Source organism: Terrapene carolina, unplaced genomic scaffold (assembly GCF_002925995.2).
Source record: "Terrapene carolina triunguis isolate 2854851 unplaced genomic scaffold, T_m_triunguis-2.0 Scaffold31, whole genome shotgun sequence".
Lineage (NCBI taxonomy): Eukaryota > Metazoa > Chordata > Testudines > Emydidae > Terrapene > Terrapene triunguis.
This window is the reverse complement of record NW_020664382.1, coordinates 9,305,303-9,312,130: the sequence shown is the minus strand read 5'-3', so window position 1 is coordinate 9,312,130 and position 6,828 is coordinate 9,305,303. Positions and strand designations below refer to the sequence as shown.

At 44.6% G+C, this 6,828-nt stretch overlaps 1 pseudogene; it reads left to right on the top strand.

The window, feature by feature from the left end:
* Positions 1-5,008: 5,008 nt before the first annotated feature.
* Positions 5,009-5,969, top strand: LOC112109126 (annotated as a pseudogene).
* The last annotated feature ends 859 nt before the right edge of the window (positions 5,970-6,828 follow it).

Below are 6,828 nucleotides of genomic sequence, written 5' to 3'. Positions count from 1 at the left end.
ATTTTTCTCTCCCAATGTTTCTCTTTATAACTTTCAGATATTAGCAATAATAATAGAAGCTGATCTAGGGTTATACAAAAGGGAGGTGTGCATTAGATGAAATAGAGTCCACCATAGTCTATGCTACTCTTTGAAAAACACAGTGCCAGTCATAACTCTGAAGTGCTATGTACGCAAACAGGGGGCTTTGGATAAAGGCAAAGGCACAGTTTTCCTGGGGGCTTGATTGCTAATGTCATAAGTAGAGGAATAGGAACTCTATAGCCCTTGCTCCTATCCCCAGTTATGTTGCTGTGTTATGGTATTAAAGGATATTGTGAACTTTATTATTAATTTATGGATGAAGAATACATTATTTAACACAAAATTAAATATTTGTTTTTGTCCTGTTTGCTTATCCCTACACATCTGATGCTGAGGGTTAAATGGGTTAGCGCATTAACCTTTTACTTCTGGAAACCTGGGTTCAGATCTGATTTAGGTCACTAGCAGAAATGCATTTATTGTTCTCAACCTCATCCCATAGGGGACATTTGCCCTTGTGGTCATATCACAAAACCACTGCAGGAAGTGGCCCAAATTCTGCATGACTGGCTTTCTCCTTTCAGAAGAGAATCATGATTAATATAGGAGGGATTATAAAGGTCAGTATTGGGGTATAATGCATCATTTTTTAATGGAGTAAAAATAAAGAGTGCTATGTATGTAAATACTGGTTTCATATGGAGCATCAGCACGGGGGAAAGCAGTCGCCGCAGGACCGCTAGTCTCCATCCTGCATATTTTGGTGAGAAATGGCAGGCACAGATGGAGAGTGGGTAGGGTCTTGTCTCCACCACCTATCAATTCATTAGCCAGTGGAGCTGACCTGATGTGGAGAGGCAAGGCACAGCTTACTCCGCCCCGGAGCACATCGGAAACAGGTGCTGACCCATGACTCCGAGTCACAATATAGTCTCTGGTCTGTTGCTGGCAATGCAACTATGTGCTTCCCCTTACTTGGGGTTTGTGGTAACTCCTCATAGCTCTAGTCCTTTGTGACTTATTTTCCAGAACACTAAAATTCATTTGCCCAGTCCTTGTCCTTACAGAAATCAGTGCAATCATTTGCACTAACTTGAGGGCTTTCTGATATCTTCTCAGACTAGAAGTGTTTAATCTCTTTACGCCTCATGAAATGGATTTTCATAAACAGCCACCCTCTCCCTCTCCAGTCATACTGGATGGGGGAGAAGGGAAGATATATTTCACAGGCTAGGCCCCTCCACTTAGAACATCATTAAACAGCCAAAGATCCCAACAAGATCTCTAAATTGCAAACCCAAGTAAAGAAAAAAATGCAATCTAAGCTCCCTGTTGTTGAGTTGAGGGGCAACATCATTGCCTCTGTTTGCTTCCTCCAGCCTGCCATCATTACTGCCATCTTATCAGAGTTGTGCCTCAGCCAACTAGCTCTCATGCAAGTCCCAGTCTGAGCCAGACACTTGTGTCTGTGTCTTATGCATGTGCACATTGTGTGTGGAGTAAGGAGTCTCCTCCCTCTGTGCTGCTCCCATGGAACTTCAGTCCTTGTACCTAGAGGGATCAGTTCTGATTAGGGTCTCTGGCACTACTCTAATGCAAAGTAATAGGTAACTATAATAGACTTTTAATGTAGCAAGACAGCTGGGGGGAAAGGTTCTCTAAGGTTTAATTTAATTTGAATTCGTCTGACCAATGAAACCTCACAGGGTTGGGGTTCTGGATGTCTGCAGAAGCAGAGCTCAGCTGGGGCACATTTGCTGACAGTCCCTATATTTGAATGTCTGGGGGCTTCTGACAGAGTGCTGGGAGCTAACACCTATTGAATATCTGGGGATGTGCAGCTAAGTAGCTCATCAGTCTGGGAGAGCTGATGAACCAGATAGCCATCAGCGGAGGGGCGTAAAAGAGGATACAGGAAGGCTGTGGGGAGGAGCACCTGTGCTAGTGGAGCCTAGACTTCTTGGTGAGTTCAAGGAAAAGGTGACATCTGGTCCTCCCTGGCCCCGTGCAAAAGGTCTAGAAACACTGTAAGTACTTTGCTGCACAAGACTGTACTGGTGATGGGAATATAAATAAATTCATGTGAAATTGCTACCTACTGGCATGATTAGTGATGTTTCTGGGGCATCAGAGGATGAGGACAGAGCATACCCCATTACAGGGCTGCATGTAGTACATTATCTGCCTGTATATGGAACTCACTTCCCTGAAGGTTCACCAGAGCCTAAGGCCAACAAGTGCAGAGCACCCACAACCCTAATTCAAGTCAGTGGGAGCTGCAGGCACCCAGTGGCTCTGAAAATCGGGCCTGAAGTGTCTCAAGGTGGGCAGCCAAAAACTGAGCCAATACAAAGCCAATACTTTAGAAAAATTGGCTGTTAGTCTGCTGACCTGCGGCATAAGACTCATTTACTTTCTCAGGGTTCATTGAGGAGGTATGAATATAGGGATGCAGTATAGTTAAATGGTGGCTGCAAGTTTTTCTTTGGGCACAGATATTTTATTTCTTGTTCAGCATCCAGGAACTGTGTGAAGGACAATCTTATAAATTAAAATTATTAACCAAAGACTAGACTTAAGGTGCTCATCAGAGTAACTGAGCTGTATGAATGAAACGTGTGCCAATGGTGCCATCTAGTGGTTGTCATGTGGTAACACATTTGACCTAATTATATAACAAAACATAGCTGTATGAACTGACCACACACTACCACTCAAATAATACCGTTTGGTATAGCCTATACAATACAACTGTATTTAGGGTGACCAGATGTCCTGATTTTATAGGGACAGTCCTAATTTTTGGGTCTTTTTCTTATATAAGCTCCTATTACCCCTACCCCCGTCCCGATTTTTCACACTTGCTGTCTGGTCACCCTGACTGTATTGCCAATATAAAATCAATGGATGAAGAGCACTGCAGTTTGGGGGCAAGATGACTGAGCATTAGATGAGGGGGAAGTTGGATGCAAATGTCTGCAGTCCATGAGACCTGCTTCTGCTGCCACCCAAAATCTAAATTATATTTTGCCAGGGTTCCATAACAATTAAAGTGAGAGAGTTTCTCTCTTGCCCTGGTCCAGTTCTCCAATATGTCCCATGCTTTGTTAAACAGAAATGATCTAGTACTGCAGTTACTTGCACATTGTGTCCAGATTCTTGTTTGGATCCACAGACATAACCTTCCTGGTGCCCATTGTCTCTCCTGTCCTGCACTTACTAACAATCTTACTTTCCTACCATGTTAATCTGAGACCCAGAGATTTACTGCAACTCCTATCCTTCTTTCCTCCCCATTCCTGTGTCTCCCTCCTCCCTTGACTACCTGTCATGAAATAGTCATCAAAGACGTTAGTACTTATTATAATCTAGATATTCCTGTTATCCATATAGACTGAAATCCTTTTGGAATCTTGCTAAATTCTATCAGTATTAGATTCTCTGTGAAATAGTTAGCATTTGGAAGGGGACTATATCACCCAATCAGATTCTCACTTTGCTCCTGAAGTAGCAAGGGATGGATTCAATTCAGTGAGCTCCCCATCCCCTCCCCCCACCCCCCCACTACCCTCGACAACTGAACCTATGGGACAGCACTGATATCAATGCCAATAGTACAGTAGCCCCTTACTAGGCAGGCCACTTCAGTTAAAATTTTGCCTCATGTACACACTTGCACTCTAGTGCACCCATTATAATTGCACTGCTTTCTGGGTGCCTCTCAGTACCTGGCATGGCTACATGAAGCAATGGCTTCTGGGAGATTTTGAAAGACCTTCTGGGAACCCTGGGGAATTGTGAGAGAAGAGGTTGAAGTCCCATAATCCCCTACGAAACTCAATTTTTTTTGCTGTGTACCAGTGCCCTTTTCTAGTCTTGTTCTCAAAATTAAGGCCAGATAAACATTCAGCTGTCACTCTTTGTTTAGTAAGAAATGTTCCTGCTGCGGGAGTTTTTGAAAAGAAGCTGCTAGAAATCTGAGGCAGCAGCTGAGGTCAGCAGGTGGAGGATGTTCCAGAAATACCTACAAAGAGCTAGAGAATAAGATTATTAGTGCTTTATAGGATGATTATAAATAACTGTTGTGCACTTGCCACCCCTGGAATAGACAGCTGAACTTCAGCTGATTGATCTTATTCTTAAGTGCTGCTTTTGAGTTCAGACCACAATCACAGACTGATGGGACTGAATAATTCTCAAGATCTAGGATGAACAGCAGTGGCTTCAGAAGGAGGAAGGAGACTTTTCTGTACCTCTGTGAGAGGATGGCCTAACATTGTAGCATCAGACCACCAGGATGAGTACTTCATTTGCTATGAAAAAGCATAACAATTGCCCTGTGAAAGCTGGCTACCCCGGGTAGTTACTTGTGGAAAAACAATTTGAAGTTGGCAAGTCCACAATGGATGCTGTGGTCTTAGAAGGTTTGCATGGCAAAACACTGAGTGCTGCAGGGGCATGTGATCCAGGTGGGCAATGTGCCAGAGAACACTGGGCTATTTAAACAATTGGGATTCTGGAACTGTGCAGTAGCTTCTGATGGAATTTATGTGCCCATTCTGTATCTCGCAACCTCTGCAAACTCAGGGGTACATTAAAAGAATGGGTTCCTACTCAATGGAGAGGAAAGCCTGAGAGGATTATTGCAGTCAGTTCCAGAATATTAACGTAGGGCGGCAAGGCAAATGGCATGATGCTAGAGTTTTCACAAAATCTAGACATTTCAGGAGTGGACTGAGGGGGACTTTATTCCTACCCAACAGTATTGACACTAACTCTACTTCACTTTCCACTGGGAATTTGCACACCCACATTTGCCATAGGTATGAAACCAAACCATTACCAGATTACATAGACCAGGAGAGACGCTGACTCACTTATACACTCCGTGGGTGATAGATTGCTTGATTTTGGCAGACTGCAGGCATAGTGCAGAAGTCTACTGACCTGCAATGATAATTCCCTATCTAATGTAGAGGTTATTATGCATACAGTAAGTAATAATTATATAGTAATGTGGAGACATTTATTAGAATATCTGCCTCCTGCATTTTCCAGACATATTCCTACTTATTATTTGAATTACAGTAGTATTGGGAAGCCCTATTGTGAGACTTGCTGTACAAACATGAACTCTTCATGTTCCGTCACTTAGCCAGTTTCTTTTTATGATAGAATTTTCTCTCTTATTCCGTGACTGCTCAGTTTCCTTAATGGCCTCTTTTGAGACACTTTGTCAAGTGTTGAAAATCCAAATAAATTATGTGATCTAGTTCTCCTTTGTCCCTTATTTTGTGGACATGCCCATGTCATTTTAATAAATTCAGTGGTTTTCAAATTGGGGTACGCGTACCACTTGGGGGTATGCAAGCTCTCGTCAGGAGGTACACAAGAAATATCTGGAGTTTTCAGGAACTGTCAGCAACATCCGGAACAAAGAGGATATCTTCACCTGCGTGGTCTGGGCTATTGGAGAGTACATGTCTGTCTCATACGACAAAAGGTGTACTGTGGAGCAGCTCAACAAGTTCTTCGAAGCCCTGGAGGCCATTCTGTTTGAAATCACGCAACTCCGGCCCTTGGCCAGCATCCCAAAGTATTTGCCACGTGTCATCACGGTTCTCATGACAACGCTGACCAAACTGGCCTCATGCAGCCAAGATTTGATCCCCAGGATGTCCCTGTTCCTGTCCAAGATTAGAGCATTTGTTCAGAGCCCTGCCATGGCCTCAGTGTACAGTGAGGAAGACAATGAGGAGATCCTGACCCGGGCCGCTGAGCTGATGAACCAGTTGAAAATGCCCAGTGTGGCTCAGTTTGTGCTGACGCCATCAGCGGAGGTTGCCAGTCCACGGTTTCACCCAGACACTAACGTGTCCCTGCCTCTTGCCATGAAGATGGACAGCCGGCTTTTAGAAAGGGGGACTGGCTTCATGCCAGGGTGAGGTGATGGCATTTCTGAGTGTAAACTGCATAGCTCTGACTGAAGAGACCTGGCTGGCTCTGTGCTGTATTTTGACTAACCTGCTGCTGCTGACTCTGCTTAATGGAATATGGGGAAGGTGGAGGGATGAGGCTCTGTTCCAAGCTGCACCTTCCTGGAAATGAGCAATAAATGATGGAAAAGAGGAAATTTTATGAGGAAATACCTCATAATTTTATGCAGCAATACCTCATATAGTAGCTCATTGGTCTAGGGGTATGATGCTCACTTAGGGTGTGAGAGGTCCCAGGTTCAAATCCTGGCTAAGCCCTGTTTTAAGACTAGTTGTGGCCGACTGGTTAAGGCAATGGACTAGAAATCCATTGGGGTCTCCCCACGCAGGTTTGTATCCTGCCGACTACAGGTTTCTTTCAGAGGAGGGAGGGATAGCTTAGTGGTTTGAGCATTGGCCTGCTAAACCCAGGGTTGTCAGAGTTCAATCCTTGAGGGGGCTAGTTGGGGACTGGTCCTGCTTTGAGCAGGAACTAGATGACCCCCTGAGGTCCCTTCCAACCCTGATATTCTATCCTGTAATGGTAGACAACACATTTTATTTAGTACGAAGGTTTTCAAACTGTGGGGTATGCTTCCCTAGGGGGGCATGGAGGAACATTTGGGGGGGAGTGAGCGGTGACACCAGGCAGCTTCAGCCAGCCCCATGCAGTGGGTCTTGGGGACAGAGTGCCACCTCCACCCCTGACTCACTTCAGCGGGCCACCTAGCCTCTGAGTTGGGGGGGCACAACCAAAAATTGTAACGCAAAGGGAGGGCTCAGCTCAAAGCCTATCTCAAATGAGGGTATTGAAGGACATAAATCCACA